Raw genomic sequence first — 19761 nt, forward strand, 5'->3', positions numbered from 1 at the left:
GGTTTTTCTGAAGTCAGAAAGCCAATTTATTTGGTGGAAAAACAGATTGGTGAAGCTCCAACAAATAAATCCAGTTTATTTGTTTACTTTTTTTTCTGAAACAACTGAATTAGATGGTGTGCTAATATGCAACCTAACACCAGTGTGAATAACTAGAAGAGGGGAGCAGCGCTATTCCAGACCATGGGAGCTTTGTGATTGGCTGGCACAGATCTCTAATTTGCATATCAGATTTGGAAATATAACACTAAATTTAGTGGATTTAATTTACACTCAAGAGTCACCTACTGTGTATTGCCACTTCATTTTTTTTATGAGTAGCTGTGATTACCAGTTGACAGCTTTTATTTGTTTAATTTTAAATTGTTTTGTATTATCACGCTGAATGGCCTGTACTCGAGGTTTGGTAGGGTATATGTGTTTTTGTTTTTTTTCACCAACTGGATTTTTTGCTCTTTTAGTATTTGTCTAGAAGGCTTTCTGAAGTCAGAAAGCCTGTTTTCTGGTAAAAAAATAGATGTGTTTAACAATAATTTTCAAACAATTTAATTGGGACTTTTATGAATAAAAAGATCTTGTATGATAGTTTCAAGAACACTGCTGTTGTCAGCTGACTTTTAGTGAAGCTCTTTCCTCTGGCCACCTGCACAGAATTTTCTTGTGCCTTTAATTTCAAGATGTAAAACCTAACAAACAGTTGCGTTTGTTCATGTATATTTCTGAAACTGTTAAATGAACTACTGTGTGTAAATCTGCAAATGTTGTTTGATAGGATGCTGGATAAGCAAAGTACTTTCTGATTGGTTAGCCAGATATCATATTTGCATACAACATTTGAAACAAAACCATGTGGTCTCTTTCTTATATGCACTGAACGTTACAACCACATTCTTCTACATCTTCTTTATGAGCAGGTTAGTTTGAAAGCCATTTTACACGTTTTGTGTTCAATTTGAAATGCTCTTACATTCTTGAAATCATGTGTTAGGCAGGATATGTCAGCTTCAGTAAACTTTCTTTACAGGGTTTATTGTTCTTTTAGTCCTTGTCCTTCATATCTTATGAGAAGGTTCACAAGCTTATCTGTCAAACTACAATCTAATGGTTGTGTTTAAATTCCAGGTCATTTGTTTACATTTTTTAACAATAACAAGAAGAGGAGAGCAGCTCCATTCCAGACCATGGCAGCTTTGTGATTGGCTGAGCCAGATCTCTCATTTGCATATCAGATTTGGAAGAATAATAATAATAATAATAATTGCTTACACTTATATAGCGCTTTTCTGGACACTCCACTCAAAGCGCTTTACAGGTAATGGGGACTCCCCTCCACCACCACCAATGTGCAGCATCCACCTGGATGATGCGACGGCAGCCATAGTGCGCCAGAACGCTCACCACACATCAGCTATCAGTGGGGAGGAGAGCAGAGTAATGTAGCCAATTCATAGAGGGGGATTATTAGGAGGCCATGATTGGTAAGGGCCAATTGGAAATTTGGCCAGGACACCAGGGTTACACCCCTACTCTTTTCGAGAAGCGCCCTGGGATTTTTAATGACCACAGAGAGTCAGGACCTCGGTTTTACGTCTCATCCGAAGGACGGCGCCTGTTTACAGTAAAGTGTCCCCGTCACTATACTGGGGCATTAGGACCCACATGGACCGCAGGGTGAGCGCCCCCCGCTGGCCCACTAACACCTCTTCCAGCAGCAACCTTAGTTTTTCCCAGGAGGTCTCCCATCCAGGTACTGACCAGGCTCACACCTGCTTAGCTTCAGTGGGTTGCCAGTTGTGAGTTGCAGGGTGATATGGCTGCTGGCTTAAATAGAATAGAATAACACTAAACTCTCTTCTTGCATGGATTTAATTTACACCCAAATATCACCTACTGTGTATTGCCACTTCAGTTTTTTATTAGTAGTTAGGATTACCTGTTGACAGGTTTTATTTGTTTAATTTTAAATGGTCTTGTATTATCACCCTGAATCGCCTGTACTCAAAGTTTGGTAAGGTACATGTGTTTTTGTTTCCTTCAGGAAGTGGAATTTTTGCTCTTTTAGTATTTGTTTAGACGGTTTTCTGAAGTCAGAAAGCCTAGTGTTTTGGTGAAAAACAAACATCTGTATTAATATTTCTCAAACAATATAAATAGGGTCTTGCATTTGGATATCTTGATATAGCTGTGTGCTTCTGTAGTATTCCTGGTATTTGACTGTGGTTACTTGGGTTCAACCTTAGGTGTGGGAACGTGTCTTTTTCACCCTTTAGTTTCCAATTGATCAGCACAGTATAGAAAATAGACCCATAAAGCAACGTCAGCAGTGACAATTGTGAGAAAAGTGATCACTTGTTTTCGCCCGCTTTCAAACAGAAACCCTTTGCTGTGATAAGAGAATGTGGTAACCACTACACTGCGCAAGGTGGGAATGGGTGACTTGCAGGGAGTGTTGAACTTCGAGAAAGGACTTCTCTCAGGAATATATTTCCACATTCTGAAGAGGAGATTTTCTCCATTTCTGTAGTCTGACTTCCTCTATTGCTAGAGAGCTGTAGAATGTGGAGTCACCTATCCAACTCTAGAAACAGTGTGTAGGTAACAGGTTTGTTACTGCCTGATGAGCACAGTAAATTAATACAGCAGAAGACTGTGAGTATTTGAAGAGAATTAACAATGTTCTACGTCTCGCCACGTTCAATGCTGCTGTCATTTCTGTAATATTGTGATTATCACTGTTACAACCCCAAGTGTCTATGGGTAAAGGGGTGTAACATTTAGGATAATTTTTGGAAGCAGGTGGGTTCTGGTAAAGGGACTAGGAAGCGTAATAACAAGGGTTGGTGCAAAGGTGATGATTTTAAGTTGAATAAGTGACTGGTAGGACACAATATCACACAGGGTAAGGAACTAGTGTGGTGCCAAAGAAAAGAAAATAACAAACAAAATGGAGCTGGCTAGGAAAGTGAGGGAAAGCTAATCTGACTACAGAAAACCCGAAACACACGGTCTTCGGCATCTTCAACACCCTAGCCAACCTCCACTGACTACCCAAAACCATACAAGACAAATGGCACTCACCCGTACTAAACTAGTGTTAGTAATACAAAATCAACTTAGTGCGTAGAATGTACCCAACAACCTAAACTAAACTATACACAAAAGTTCACACAAAAACACAAGTGAACCAGGAATACAAATAAGGGAAGAGAGTAATCAACAGGAACAGTGTACAATAGAACACAAAGGTTGAACATATAACACATTAGGGCAAGGTAATGGCAAAACAAGGATAACACAAACAAACGAAAGTATAAAGAAACTAACAGAAACCAACAACACAAGAAAGCCGAAGTTATACGAAAATACACACACAAAGCAAAACAAACCAACAAAGCCGAAACAAAATCAGAAGCGAAGCGATAACCAAAACAAAATGAAGCGAAGCAAAAACGAAGCAAGACCAAAGTCAAACGAAAGGCTTCTCCTTCCTGAAAACCTCCATGTTATATGCTGAATAAGGTGCAGTCTGATTGGCTGAGAGGCTGATTGATGATGATGTCATACGGAACAGTGCTGTAATGGTGGGCCAATGGGGAAGGGAGAACAATCAAAGGTCAGCAGTGTGGAACATAACAAAAAAAAAACACACACAGACCACACACTGGGACGTAACAATCACATTCATCACACATGCGCAAGATCCCCTGTTTGAAATCAGGCAGAAACAGGTGTCTTTTTATCCGCTCAAGTTTTGTACTTCTGCCAGTGTTTTATGGATCTTGTTTCTCTTATTGCAAGAACACGCATTTACCGTGTCATTCATGATTACGCCAAACAGCCAGAAGATCATGGCACCTTTCAGATAGTCATTCCTCTCCTTCCTAAATATCCCTATAGACAGGCCATTTCAGCAGAACTGACAAACGTGCCAAAGCAACCTGATAAGACCAGGTCCTTGGAGTCACTTCTCAGTCAGTTACTGCTGCCGAAATGCGAGCCCTTCCTCCAGCCTGAAGAAGTTGATCCTTCATTACTCATATGGAAAATGTATCTACCAGACCTCAGAGAGCTAAGCTGGATCACTTCCCTTCTGAATGACATCTCAGTAACACTCTACCACTCCTCTTTGTGCACTCATGCTGGAACAGTGGGTGGCTAATGCAGACAGCATTATTATTTATACTTACTCATCAAAAGAGGATAGCTGAGAAAAACGTGACAGTATTTAACCTAAATGGCAAACAACAAAGACAGCTTTGCAGCCTACGCATGCTGACGCAGCTACCCACCTGAACTACTACCGCCTACAGCTGCTGCGACCCACTATGCCTTCCTCCAAATCTTTTTCTAGATCTCTTCGTCATACCTTTGCCTACTGCCCTGTCTCTCTCACACCTGAAGAAGGCTCCACGGCCGAAACATTGTGTTCTCTTTCTTCTTTTTTTCAGCATGGAATAAACCTATTACTTGTTCCTAAATAATAATAATACTATTTAAATACATACAGGTCTTACTTAATATTATTTTGATTAAAAATAGTACGTTAATAAGCAATAAATGGCACATCAAAATATTGTGAAGGTGAAGATCATACAACATCAACTACAAATGTGGAAATTTAACAATTTTAGGATTATAAATTGTATGTAGCACATTAACAACAATACAGTTATGCTAATGTAACAATAGTGTAAGAAAATCCTGACCTAATTCCTTTCAAATGCTGATACAAAATGTGAATGATTTCAGAGTTTTGGGTATTGGGTCTCCTGATAGAGATCAGAGATGAACTGAGGCGTGTGGGAAAGTGTACAGAACAGGTGGACTCCCAATTCCACATCAAGAGGCTGAGCACAATGGAAGAGTCCTGTACACACAAGCAAGTCTTTGACAACATGGACAATCAAAACCTACTGGTATGATATTATATTCTCTCTGTGGTGTGGAAAATATTCACTACTAGTATTCTAGGTTACAGATAGGTCATTATATGACAGCTTACATCTGATTAATAGGATCCACCTCTGGCATACTTTCTTTTTTTAGTTTATAATGTATAATCTTGCTGATCTTTTAATGCCAAAATAAAGTGTTTTACAAAAAGCTCCATGTTCTAAAAAGTTACTACAACTTTTGAACTTTGAAATATGGTCACTTTGTATTCTATGACTGAGCAAATACTGTAGAAAAGTGCAGTTAATATGTGAAAATGTGTAATGAGTATGTCTGATTGGTTGATTTGTGAAGATCTAGTAGTAGTTGATGACTAGCCATATGTTGATTACAATATTGTATATAATGTACTATAATTTGTGACTACTTAAATTACCATCAGCTGTGTACCTCCAGCTGACCTGTAAACAAATATACAGTGCCTTGCGAAAGTATTCGGCCCCCTTGAACTTTTCAACCTTTTGCCACATTTCAGGCTTCAAACATAAAGATATACATTTTTTATTTTATGTGAAGAATCACCAACAAGTGGGACACAATTGTGAAGTGGAACGAAATCTATTGGATTTTTGAAACTTTTTTAACTAATAAAAAAATGAAAAGTGGGGCGTGCAAAATTATTCGGCCCCCTTGCGTTGATACTTTGTAGAGCCACCTTTTGCTGCGATTACAGCTGCAAGTCGCTTGGGGTATGTCTCTATCAGTTTTGCACATCGAGAGACTGAAATTCTTGCCCATTCTTCCTTGCAAAACAGCTCGAGCTCAGTGAGGTTGGATGGAGAGCGTTTGTGAACAGCAGTTTTCAGCTCTTTCCACAGATTCTCGATTGGATTCAGGTCTGGACTTTGACTTGGCCATTCAAACACCTGGATACGTTTATTTGTGAACCATTCCTTTGTAGATTTTGCTGTATGTTTGGGATCATTGTCTTGTTGGAAGATAAATCTCCGTCCCAGTTTCAGGTCTTTTGCAGACTCCAACAGGTTTTCATCCAGAATGGTCCTGTATTTGGCTGCATCCATCTTCCCCTCAATTTTAACCATCTTCCCTGTCCCTGCTGAAGAAAAGCAGGCCCAAACCATGATGCTGCCACCACCATGTTTGACAGTGGGGATGGTGTGTTGAGGGTGATGAGCTGTGTTGCTTTTACGCCAAACATATCGTTTTGCATTGTGGCCAAAAAGTTCGATTTTGGTTTCATCTGACCAGAGCACCTTCTTCCACATGTTTGGGGTGTCTCCCAGGTGGCTTGTGGCAAACTTTAGACGAGACTTTTTATGGATATCTTTGAGAAATGGCTTTCTTCTTGCCACTCTTCCATAAAGGCCAGATTTGTGCAGTGTAAGACTGATTGTTGTCCTATGGACAGACTCTCCCACCTCAGCTGTAGTTCTCTGCAGTTCATCCAGAGTGATCATGGGCCTCTTGGCTGCATCTCTGATCAGTCTTCTCCTTGTCTGAGCTGAAAGTTTAGAGGGACGGCCAGGTCTTGGTAGATTTGCAGTGGTCTGATACTTCTTCCATTTCAAGATGATCGCTTGCACAGTGCTCCTTGGGATGTTTGAAGCTTGGGAAATCTTTTTGTATCCAAATCCGGCTTTAAACTTCTCCACAACAGTATTACGGACCTGCCTGGTGTGTTCCTTGGTCTTCATGATGCTCTCTGCGCTTTCAACAGAACCTTGAGACTATCACAGAGCAGGTGCATTTATACAGAGACTTGATTACACACAGGTGGATTCTATTTATCACCATCAGTCATTTAGGACAACATTGGATCATTCAGAGATCCTCGCTGAACTTCTGGAGTGAGTTTGCTGCACTGAAAGTAAAGGGGCCGAATAATTTTGCACGCCCCACTTTTCATTTTTTTATTAGTTAAAAAAGTTTCAAAAATCCAATAGATTTCGTTCCACTTCACAACTGTGTCCCACTTGTTGGTGATTCTTCACATAAAATAAAAAATTTATATCTTTATGTTTGAAGCCTGAAATGTGGCAAAAGGTTGAAAAGTTCAAGGGGGCCGAATACTTTCGCAAGGCACTGTATGAGAGAGGTATACTGAGACGAGAGGAGCACTGAAGACTTGAAAAAGCTCTCGCATTAGATTCTGTGTTTTTGTTGTTCCCCAGATTTGTTTTTAATGTTTTGTTTTCTTTTTCTTTTGAAGTTGTTGCGTTTGGTTGTTTTTTTTTCATAGTTGTTAGACTACTACAGGGATTTACCTAGGTTCCTGGAAGACTTCTCGTTTTGTGTTTGTTGTGTTTTCGGGTTACAACATTTTATTTTCTATTGATAGGACCCCACGCATTACTATGGGAGTAGTTAACTTTAGTTCTTACATTGCACCTGAAATTACCACATAAACTACTACTCTGTTTCCCTTTTTTTAAAAGGCACAAGTGAAGTTTGTTTTTCCTTGCTGCTGATTGGTAGCTACAATGGGTCAATTGCAATAAACTTATATACAATAAACTCCACTGAAATTTGTCAGCAGCTCTGTACTAAACCTGTTCTCAATTGCAACACCATAAAATAACAGCTGCTGCCCATTAGATGTTACTGCATTAGGAGTCTAGCTTAAACCACCTCTTCATAGGTTTTAAGCAACTCAGTAGCGGACTAAGCAGAACAATTGATCACATTAGAACTGTCTTGAATGTAATGGAAATAATGTACTCATTAATTAACAAGCTTATGCACCACTTGCTTGAAAATTATTATTATATTTAACTAAAATTGCTTTCCAGACACCACAAATATTCACAATGAATGTTATCATAACACATCTTTAGTAATACAAATGTTATTTATTAATAATTAAGTTCCATGTATATCTTTATTAGTAGCTGTATTACAAGTAATGCATATACAGTCTTTATTATAGTTAGTTTTCAGTTATCCTGGGGAGGGAAGAGAATGGAAATTAAGGAAATAAAAATTTAAAGGGCTTTTAAGTCTTCAATGTGTTCTGTCATAGCTGTGTGTTGTCATATCTGGGTGTTAATTTAGTATATTTGTTGTATTATTTATTGTGATTTGACACTACACTTGTGTTTCTCAGGAGAAAGCAGTAAGATTTTTTTTTATTTGAGGGTACAGAAAATTGTATTGTACGGCCAAATGTAAGGTTACATTAAGAAACCCTTATTGTTACCTTTTGCAACGTTATTTATTTAAGACGGTTCTTCGGAATAGTGTCCCTTACGTATCTGTGACTGCAGTCCAACAATAACGGTGCTGAAATAGCCGGAATGTGTGGGAAGAAGATGGAGATGGAACAGGAGGCTTATTCAGTCGATAGAAAGGTTGTGTCGGAATGAACACACTACGGTTATGGTATTGGGTTTAAGAGCATTACGATCCTACAGTCTCCTGATCCGTAATCAGATGCGTTATCCAATGCACCACTGGCCCTTGTACCGCATTCCTCAAGTGCACCACTGTGAGCTTGCACCGCTACAATAATAAATCGCCCCAGTCCAAATTTTCTCAATAAGGTGCATGTTTTCTATGTGTATTTAGTTAAACAGTCTTTCATTTTGTCTGTTTTAAAAATTGCATCTCTTAAAAACAGACAAACGAGTTTATGTGTCGCGCTGAAATTCACACATGAGGGAATTCAAACGAAAGAAATCACAGAAAAGATATCGCGCTTAAAAAGAAATCCAGAGTGCAGACACTGGTGATAGAAAACAGAGCTTCATACGATGCATGAGATGCTTTACCTCTGAACTAAACTCGGCTCTTTAATCGTGTTAGGAAGAGTGAATAGCCAACAGTGTACATTTTAAAAATCAAAGCAAGACAATGAGACAAGAAGAGAATTCGGAACACGAGCCTCTCTTTCATTGTTTAATGAGCTTTTGATGAACGCCTAAGTGAAAGACAAATTCACTATTTTCACTTTGTGATTAAAAAACACTTTTATCACACGTTAAGCACTCCTGATGGTGTCGAATAGTTCTCTTTTCTACCCTCATCATTTGAGGATCCCCAGCTAAAATATCTTTTTAAACTACAACAAAATTGCAATATTTTGAATACTATTTAAGTTTACATAGTCACATTCCCGGTGATATTGACTTAGGCACTCAACTATTAACTTCTTGTAGTTAGCCAAAAGTTTGAAATCCCTGCAACTATCAGGATGCTTAAAGACATCCAAAGAAACCCCATCACATTTAGGGGAGATGGTGTTGAGGTCAGATTAATTTGAAATGCGTCTCTGGGGACTTTTGATTTACCAACGTTATGTTTAACTGAAGGATATGCTGACTGACTGTGCCATAGAAACTAACGCACATCACCTTTTTTCTACATTCACAGGTTTTTGACTAAAGACAAAAAAATCATTTTTGTTTCCTTGCCAGCTGGCAGTAATTCCTCTGCACTGACAAAACAGATGAGTATTTTATCTTTCGCAATTTGTATGGATTTTTTTAAAAACAAGTTGCTCCAAAAATTAAATGAACACTTCCATTAAATTTAATGTAGAAGCATGTTGCTGTCCATAATGATAAACTGTGTGGCAAGACAGGCACCACTGGGACTCAACCCCAGGATCTCCTGTTTACTAGGCAGGCACTTTAACCAACTAAGCCACAGCATTCTCGCATCCTAGTGTTAATCCCGCATCAGCAGGGTCAGCTTGTCGGCACGCCTGTCTCCATTTGGTGGTTTGAGCTGACGCTGCCATGACGTTCCCATTAAATGCGACCGAGAATACTCCAACCGGCGCGCCGCTACGCCTGCTGTCGGAGAACTAAGCCACGGCACTGGCATCAAATATCCCTTTTACAGCCACTTGGACACATCTCAATTGCTCTGAGACACCTGTATTCAGTGTGCGCTGAGCCTGCTCGCTGAGAAAAGTGACGAGAAATGGCTTATGTCCAAGGAGTTCAATATGCTTTTTATGTTCAATGGGGTGTCCACTACAGCTAACACTGAAGCGCAGCACAGGCTCTGTGGTTTGACATCTCACAAGGTAAATGTTGAAATTGTAGGTGGAAGAGGAAAATTACCCTTGAGTATGGGGAAAGAGGCAACTCATGTCCGGAGGGGGCTGAAGTGTGTATGGAGGTGGCCTAGTGGTTAAGGCAATCTCCTCTTAATACATGATACTCTGCACAAGTAGGTTTGAACCCCATTCTCCTCGAGGAAGGGCTTTGACACATTTTGACCTTTTTAAACTTGGTGTGCTTTCGTTTTGTTTCTTCGCTCCTGTCCTACAGCAGTAATATTTCTATAGGTGTATGATCATGGTAGGCTGACAGCAGGAACACGTGGCCCACAAGCAGTGACAATATCAGAGGTGTCTGCAGTGTGTTGGTTTGTAAGCAACGATAAAATAACTTGACATGGAAGCAGGTGTGCCTGCATTAATACAGCTCCATCGAGAGGAAAAAGTAACACAAGAACCGACATAAATTCAACAGCACGTTTCTGCAGCTGAAAACAGAACATACTCCACGTGATGATTGAGCTCACAACCTCGGTATAACTCCACTATAAAAGCACCACAACCTGACCAATTGCGCTACTGGAGCAGCACAGCACAGTAGCACATTTTCCTCAGTGCACTCAAACAGTGCTTCTTCCCTAGCCTACCAGCTTCAAGACTTTTTTAAATTGATCAAAGATTCATTGGAAAAGGTTTGTTGATGGGTCAGGTGGGAATCACACCCAGATTCACTGCTTGCAAGGCAGCTATGTTCATCATTATACCCAGGACTGGCGCCAGGGGAATGATCTGTAGGGGGGGGGGGAGGTCTGAAATCCTGAGGGGGGTAGTGATATTTCGGTTTAAATGGAGCCATTGCAACCATCCAAGTGAATTCTCGCAAGCATGCCACTGATTAGTATTTCATGTTAGAAGATAACGACAAGCAATCTGGTATTTAGTGATGAAGAACAGTTCCACGTTCATCAGAACTCACGTGATTATTTTTGCCTGGAGCATCAACCATATGTGTTCATTTTTGCAACAACATCAACGGTAACGAGGTTCTGAATCATTAAGAAATCATTGTAAAACCAACAGAAAGTAGAAACTTCTATAACTACAGTCCTAGTTATATAACGATTGTAAGTATAAGGATAAACTACTGCAAGGCATTGGTCCACCTGAGCAAATAAGGTCATAATAATGTTGACACCCCAAAACATAGACACTATGTAACGTGCTGTTCCTGGACAGATAGCCCTCCTGCACATTAAACAGTCTGATGTAGTAACTGTGAATTCGGGGTTAGTGTAGTTATCTGACCATTGACAATTTATCCAAAACTGAGGGGGGTGGGACTGTTCAGTTGAGGGGGCGATTTTGGCATGCCAGTAACATTTTGACAAAACGTCCAAGAGTTACGAAAACACTTACTTTGTGTATAAAGTACATTGTGTACACACTGTAAGTTCAGAACGCGAGAAATACTGCTCAATATGGGATCCTGTCCAGGAATATCAGGGCTGTAAGGGGGTCAGATCTATAGATGTAGTAAACACATTAGTGGAGACAGTGTGTCTGCCCTCTGTGTGAGAGCCAGACAGGAAAAATAATCTGTGGTCTGGGAAGAAGAGACCCTCGTTGGAAGAGCGGTGCTTCTCACAGGAGAGAATGAAAAAAAATATTTTTCTCCTTGGGGGAATTAAAAGCACTTATGGGGAGTGGTGTGATGGTAGTGCATCTGATACCACATCAAAAGGTTGTGTGTTCAAATCATGTTGAGATCGGATGATGTATGTTCAGGTTCAGCTGGTGCCGAACCCAGGAATTAGACCATGCCGTTTGGTTTTATCTGTACACCACATAGATAATCTAAATGAAATAACAGAGCAGTACAGGACACGCATTCAGGAAATTACACAGCAAGTCATTTTGAACATGACAAGAGAAAAGGCACACTGCACATCCGTGAAACATCACGTCCGACTTTAGAGACAGTTACATCACAGAATGGAAGTTTCAGGCCCCTTTTTCATTACAGGTTCAAACTAACCTGAAAGTTACAGAGTTTTAGGTCACTTTTGTATTAAAATGTGTCTGAAGCCTATAAATATAATTTGCCCTTTTTTAAATTGTGGATGAAATCCAATCCCATGTACCAAGACCTTACAGTATATTCATGTTAATTAAAATGACTAATGCTATTGGACATTAGCTGGTGCTTTTTGTAACGATTTGCTATTTCATGCTGGAAAGAAGGAAACCTGACCAACGTTTGCTTTCAGGTGCGGTTCATTCACATAATGGACTTCTATTTCTGAGTAGCCTGATTTAAAAACACACGAACCCGGTAGAAGTCGAACCTCCAATCTCATGATGCAAAATCAGACGCGTTATCCATGAAACCACTGGCCAATCATGTAACTGAATTGCACCATGGTGAGTTCAGCACTGCAACTAGTAATTACTAGTAATAGTAATAATCCCATCCTAAATTTCTAAGTGAGAAACGTGTTTTCTACATTTTTATCAGTTTTAAAATATCATCTCTTTAATACAGACAAAGGGTTTGTGTTTCACTTTGAAATTCTGATTGATTTAGAATTCAAAGAAAAAGATGTTTTCTTCAACAACGCAGTGCAATTATGACATCTTTCACTCTACTTCTCTCTTGTAGTAAAGCAGACCTTGCAGTGTGAGCATTTACTCTAGTAAATTAGGTCATGTATCATGTTAAATCACTTCTTCAAAACAAAACATTCCTGGTGCACGTTTTCTCCATGAAAAAAATACATTTTTCCCTTACATGATTTCTCTTTTTTTTTCCATCAGAGTACAGAAAGAAGAAAAAAGGGAAAAGCAGTGTCGCAAAAAAACTCCATCGCCCTTGGGAGATGTCAAGCTCATCGGATATGAAAAGTGCCCAATAAAAGCAATTTCTTTTCATTTATCTTAGCGTCAGGGCTGCTATTGTGTGTAGAGGAGGCAACTTGCTCAGCCAGCAGACTCACCGCTTACTGAATACAGGTATGTTTTGAGTGTCATGCTGATCGTCTTATAAATGCAAAAGAAACTTTTAAAGCTGATAAAGTTTTCCATTGTAATTTGCATGTAGCTACAACGTCCCTGGAAGAGAGATTTTATCAGTTGCACGTAATCAGTATTTTTAACTTTTTGTTTAGTACTGGAAATATATATTTTTTTAATTTTTCTAAAGAAGATCTCAAGAAGTATTGCCAGGACCTACCTTTAGCATTCAATAGCGATATTAATGGATCAGAAATGTAAGGTAAATTGGTGATCTGAGCCAAAATAGTCCTTACACGCCTCCTGGAACAGTGTTCATATTCATAGCAAGTTATATTCTTTTTCAACCCCAAACGTTGCTATTGCATTAAGCTTTGTGTGACCATTAGAGGTTTCGGTAGCTTCTGGAGAGCGCACTTTTCCAAACTGAAACCTATAAGAACATTATTCAAGACGCACCATGTCCCAGAATCATTCATCGGGACTAGGATTAATATCAATGGAAAGTACTTCAAAATAAAAGATTTAACTGAAATATTAAAAGAGTAGGAAAGCATTTAAAGTAGAAAAAAATCAGTTCAGATGATATTTAATTTTTTGAGAAATGGGCACATACATCAGCTCAGTGAGCAGTGCGAGGTGCTCTTCTGGAGATGATGTTAAATTAGTTAAAATCATGTGATAGTTAAAAAAGCTTAATACTTAGTTAAACAGCCAGCACAAATGGTTGCGTTTGTGATTATGTCACTTCTCTACTACAGCAGCGTCGGTAAAAGACCCTCTGAAAGCAGTAAGGCTCTGCACAGCTGAATTCGTTGCTATTTGGAGAAATCCACAAACTCGTGTTTTTCATGTGCTTTAAAAGACAGCCATACTCACCGACAAAATAAAGACACTGCTGCTGATTTTTTCCGAAGCACAGTTGACCTTTCTGAGCCAATTGATGAAGCTCACCCAATGAATACTATAGCAGAAGGTGGAGGAAAGTGCAACTTTGTAACTATCACAACCACAGGAACAACTGCAAGAAGTAGAATCAATTTCCCATCGAATGGTGGTGTTGTCTGAGGTACGCGATGTGAGCGTGTGCAGAGAATCCCACAATCTTTTCAAAACTTGGACAAAGTATTTCTGATGGAGCGCTGTGCGCAAAGATTGAATAAGCTTTGCTCCTGCCGATGATTCTGCGTGAAAAAGCACAGCATTCAAGTTTCACAGACAAATGCACCATGCCTACTGTAGCGGCGAGGCTTATTAATAAGAAAGAATTAAGTGTTCTGAGCCTTCCCAAATGAGGCCCCATTTCTGTGTTCATCTCTGTGGTGCAGCCACAGAGAAACTATTCATGCAGGCTGATTTAAGGTTCCTGATAAGGACAGCTCCCAAAGGGGATGCACTTAGCTAAGCCTGGCTATCATGATCAATGGTCATCCATTGGTGCCTATCTGTCTAGGGAGTGCCAGTTGGACATCTGGACTGCATTCCTAAGTGTCAGGAGTAAGTGACTCATATTTCACCTTGATCAACCAATCAGGGGCTGGTAGGGCCGAGTAACCCACGTGGGACTCTGATGCCCATGGAACTTTCAGCCAATCAACGAGCTGAAGTTCCTCCAGGTAAAAACAGGCAACACAGAGAGCCTGAGAGATTCAGTAAGATTCAGGGAGATTCAGTAAGATTCTGGAGAGGATTCTGTGGACTGTTCTAAAGGGAATTCAAAGGAGAATTCCAGGGCAGGACGGCCCAGGAGCAGAAGGCTCCCAAGGGCAGGACATTCTCGCAGCGTGCCTCCTGACCATCCTGAGACTCAGCTCGGACAACCACGGAACGGCCAGTGTGTCCGAGTGCCAGAACTTTCCTTTGTTCTAAGAGTCTAGAGCGGAGGTTGCCAGAGAGTAACCAGCAGCAGGCCTCGTGAACAGGTCGGAACTGTGGACAGCTGAATCACTATTCAGAACTAGCTCTTCATCAGGAACGAACCGGTCCTCTTCCTGACTTTCTGGGACCCACAGTCATCTTTTCTCCTGTGCACAAACTTTGCTAGTTAAAGCCAACAGTGAGCATCAGCAGTGCACCGTCACAAGCCGCACAGCACAGCCTGGCACCGAGCCAGAGAGCGCGGATTGGACAGCAACAGCCTGCAACTGTTTGTTTGTGCCCGCAGGAGATCTGAATCCCCAGAAATTGGATGAGTATTCAACTTCACTGCATTACAGCTCGAGAATTCCATTGTTATCCAAACCAGTTGATATCAATTTAATTCCTAAGAGTTATGTACTTGTTTTGAGTATCTAATGTAGAAGTTGTAACCAAGTTCACTTTACGAAACGGTCTTAATGAATGATATACTGAACGTATGTCCTTTTGATATGTGTAACACTTTGTAACTGATTGAATATATATCTTTTGTATTCTGATAACCCTCTCGATAAGATCTGTTAGGTTTATATGCATATTCTATGTATTAATAAATGTATCCTCGTGTATTAGCACCTGTGTGTGTGCGTTGTTTGAGTTATGTCGCATGGTTGGACTCTAAAGCCATCAAAAGAATCAACTTTGTGATTTACTGCTACAATAAATAATTGTCTCAGTAAATGCCCAAACCCTACAGAACTGGTGCCTTCAGAGAGCCACTACAGTTACATATTTGGCGTCCCTGAACGGCCAGTTTTTCTTACACTACAGAACCAATTTTAAAAACAATTGCGGCACACTACGATTCACACTGACTCAAAAGTGATCACGGCAGATGTTGTTCCCTGCATAATGCTGAAGGGACCAAAGAGCATTGCTGTTGGGAACACAAAATGAGGTTTTTTTATGCCTTGATGTTAAGCTGACAAAGACTATCTTGAAACACCTAGTTCAGTCTCTCGACAGACTGCCAAGCAAAGCTTTTACCCATTGACGTCGCAATAGAAGGAAGGTCTTAACCCACCAACACTTAGCAGTGGCAAGATTCAAACCTAACCCAGCGAAGAAAATGGAGCACAAACCCAGCACTTAGACCACCCAGCCACACTCCTTACACCTTACTCTCTTGAGAACGTCGGGTGGGTTCAGCTCTTGTTGTGCGACGCGTGGAAATGACTGCATCTTCGTTTTCCGAGATGTTTCCTATCACATCTTTGTCAGCTCTGAATAAAGTGCTTCTTTGGAGCAGGCTTCAGACCTTTTATTTTATTTATAAAGGAGGGCCATTCAGAAACATGTAATTCCTGTTTTAGAAATGCTTTGGGCGGTGTGTTTTATATAATGCACAAACAGTATTCTGATTGTATACTGTAGACCTGTGTAGCAATCATACTGGACGTGACTGGGATTCTGAAATGTTTCTTGAAAAGGTATTCAGGGCTGCTTGAATCTATAATAAAAAAGTGACCCGAAACTTCCAACCTTCCAATCACTGATGTCGCTCTCCCTAAACCTGTACGGGATGTTTTGCTGATGTGCAGTGTGCCTTTACTCCTGTATTAAAAACGACCTCTGTTGTTGGGCGGAGTTGAAGGAGAACTTACTGCACAGAAAAAGTACGTAACGATAAAATATTTCTGCGCGTGAAACACATCAATCGTTCAGCATTTCTAAAATGTTTAATTGAATTGACAAAGAAATCCTCTCCTTAAACTTCGAAAAGGATTATCTGTTGAGCCAGCAGGCGTAACACTGCAGTTGCCCGTTTCTCACAGGTGGTTGAAGTTGTGGATAACATTTAGCAGGTTTGGCACCATGGCTTAGCTGGTTAAGACGCCTCACTAAAAACCAGGAGACCCTGGGTGTGAATCCCAGCGGTATCTATTCGTAGACAACAGGCCACTCATTGTCAATATTTATGGAGCTTAATTTAAAGACAACGGGAGAAGCATGAGTTACAGCTTTCTGTAGCTGTTTTATATAGCGATGCATCGGTTGGCTCTGTGGCGCAATGGAGAGCGCATTGGACTTCTAGGCTTTGATAGAATGAAGTCATTCAAAGGTTGTGGGTTCGAGTCCCACCAGTGTCATGTATCATTTTGATTCAACCTTTCAAAATCCTCTAGGGATCAGTGTTGATCAAGTCAAATAAAGGACTTCTTAAGAGTCCACAGTTGAAAATGAACCAGCAGCCACAAGAAAGAAATTAGCACTGGACTGTGATCACATTACTCCTGTCCTGGACTCCTTGCACTGGCTTCCTGTCAACTTCAAAATCCTCATGCTCACCTATAAGGCTCTCCATGGCTTGACACCACAGTACCTGTCTGGGTTATCGCCCTACTCCCCACCTCACAACCTTCGCTCTTCTAATTCTGGTCTCCTATCTGTCCCCCAGTCCATCTACACTCTATGGGTGACAGGGCCTTCTCCTGTTTTGTACCAAAGCTCTGGATCTTTATTCCCAAGGATATCAGAGAGTCACCTTCTCTAAACTCCTTCAAATCCAGACTCAAAACCCTCTTCTTTAGAAGAGCCTTTAATGAACTATTCTTTACCCCTCCGTTCCTACTGTATTTAATACCACCACCTATTGTCTCCTCTAACTGTGTATTCTCATCCTGCTTATCTTGTGTATTTTTTAACTTTATTGGTTTCATTCTGTAAAGCACTTTGAAAAGCCACCTTTAAAGGCACTATATAATGTATAGATTATTATTATTAATAATAATAATGAACAGCGCATTTAACACTGAGCACATGCGGTCCTTCTTTGCAAAGGATTGCAAAAGCTGGGAATTAGCCTTTCACTCGTGTTGTTGAAGACCGTATCCTGGCTTTGTTGCAGGAAATGTCTGGATGCCATCACCGGATCAAGGAGAGGATCAGGGTTTTGGGAAGTCTTTTTGATGCCTGACACTGTGTGTTTCCTGGTTGTAACGGGTGTCATTCTGGACCTAAACAACAGAGAACACCGTTGAAATAGCTGAACTGCCTAGCGGACACTTTGTCGCCTTCTTCTGACCTGTATTTAATGCGATTCTCTGAAAACTTGGCACGTTATATCTGTGCTACCTTTATGGAGGGCACACTCATAAGAATCATAGATTCGATCACAAGCATCTAAAAATGAGCCTGAGAAAATGACATCACGCTATGAGGCTGAATGGCACAAATTCTCCTGTTACTTCTGCAGCAAATGTGTGTTTTTTGCTTCTTATTTGGCAGCAGTGGGATTCCAACTCACACCCCCAAAGAGACTAGAGCTTTAATCTAGCTCTAAATTAAAAACTAGGTGACTTGTAATGGCTGGTAGGAGAGGAAAGGTATAAATGCTTCTTTTTTGGACAAAGTCTTTATCTTTTTTTTCACCAGTTGTTTTGATCAAATTATTGTAACGCAGTGCCATATTAAGGTATAATATGTACATGAACGTCATGTCTGAGTCGATGATGGCAGCTGAGTATCGCTGGAGGACAGTTCATCATGAGTGGGTAAGCCTGCATAATGAGGGAGAAGAGATCGGCCTCTCTGATGCAGTGTCCAGTGACACTAACCTTCTGTCCTACTGTTCTCTGCTAATGTAGATGGTGAATGTTTATTTAGGTGAATGTAAGGTTTCATTCTTGTAAAATATTTCCGAGCACTTTTTTTGTTGCTGAAAATTAATCCTGAGCATTTGAATGAATTCCGATATTGTCACCTAATTCCATACATTGTTTCATCAAACTAGAACATTTAGAGGAGGTCAATTGCATTTATGAATTGCATAGTGATAGTATTTCTTTCCATTTAAATACTTCAGTCAAAAATGTAGAGAAGGTGCTCCTGTTTTCACCATTATAAGAACTGTGATGCACCAGTAATATTTACTCTCATAAAAGTATTGTAATTGTATTGTTCTGTTCTGTAACAATCTTGAGTGACACAAACCTTCTGTTTTACTGCACTACACTTCTCCAGAGGCCAGTTCAGCACACAAGGATCCTCAGTCAAACAAACACTGCAATCGCTTGATAAACGCTATTTCTCATCCTTTCTCTTAGTGTCGGTGCTACTATTGTATGCAAAGGAGGCGACTTGACAATGAAGAGAGTCTTCATGAAGGTGTGTGTCGGCAAGCTCTCCACTGTCAATTGACTGGGCTTGTGAAGAAATCAATCTCATTCAACAACCATACAAATTGCACAGCTTAAGGCACATGAAGCGAAATCTGTGAGCTGATTGACACAAAACAATGTCACTTCACATTATCTGCAAAGTTGTTTTGCTTGTCTGACCACCTCTTCCTACTTTACAGTGAGCACATATATTTCAGTTCCTTTCTCCCATGTGGAGATGTATCCACTGCCAAAACTGCTGTCTGATTATTTAAATTATCTGTAAAACTGTTACATGACTTCATCTAATTGTAAATTTATAAGACGGTCTGTGAGACATTTGTGAGAGTAGCTGAATCCCAGGGCTGGTATGGAATCACACACAGGCGGGTCTTCTGTGTGATCTGAGTCCCACTGCTCAGAGCTACAGACTGGTCAAATGGTCACTATTGTAGACACGACCATCGGACCATAGGCTACAAATAATCAATATACCGATCATAGTGTCACTACTGTTGTTTATTACATAAATACTGTATATAAATAATAAGATAATTCCACACTCATAAAACATTTATAAACATTTTGGGAGGCTGACATACAGTAAAGAAAGTAATACTGAAGAGTTTGGAAGTCCTGGAAAGCGTTAATAGATCCTTCTTGCTTTCGACCTGGAACAGAGCCCACAACTGCCAGATCAGTGACCCCTGAGCCCAGTTCACAGAGAGGAGAACCAGGAGCTCTTCTATGTCTCTAAGAGGGCTGGGAGGAAAGATAAAAGGGGGAAATGTGACATGAGTCCAGGCTGTTCTGTCT

The 19761-nt window shown here is 40.3% G+C and overlaps 3 non-coding genes across 3 annotated transcripts; all 3 read left to right on the top strand.

Annotated features, from left to right (window-relative positions):
* Positions 1-441: 441 nt before the first annotated feature.
* LOC148669166 (U7 small nuclear RNA) lies at positions 442-499 on the top strand. Its single transcript, XR_015938978.1, has one exon. It is a non-coding gene; the product is annotated as a U7 small nuclear RNA (small nuclear RNA).
* A 1543-nt stretch (positions 500-2042) lies between these two features.
* On the top strand, positions 2043-2100 carry LOC148669167 (U7 small nuclear RNA). The gene has a single exon (XR_015939062.1). It is a non-coding gene; the product is annotated as a U7 small nuclear RNA (small nuclear RNA).
* A 14742-nt stretch (positions 2101-16842) lies between these two features.
* Positions 16843-16935, top strand: trnar-ucu (transfer RNA arginine (anticodon UCU)). Its single transcript has 2 exons — positions 16843-16879; positions 16900-16935. It is a non-coding gene; the product is annotated as a tRNA-Arg (tRNA).
* The last annotated feature ends 2826 nt before the right edge of the window (positions 16936-19761 follow it).

Source organism: Lepisosteus platostomus, chromosome 5 (assembly GCF_059453375.1).
Source record: "Lepisosteus platostomus isolate fLepPlt1 chromosome 5, fLepPlt1.hap1, whole genome shotgun sequence".
In the NCBI taxonomy this organism is placed as follows: Eukaryota; Metazoa; Chordata; class Actinopteri; order Semionotiformes; family Lepisosteidae; genus Lepisosteus; species Lepisosteus platostomus.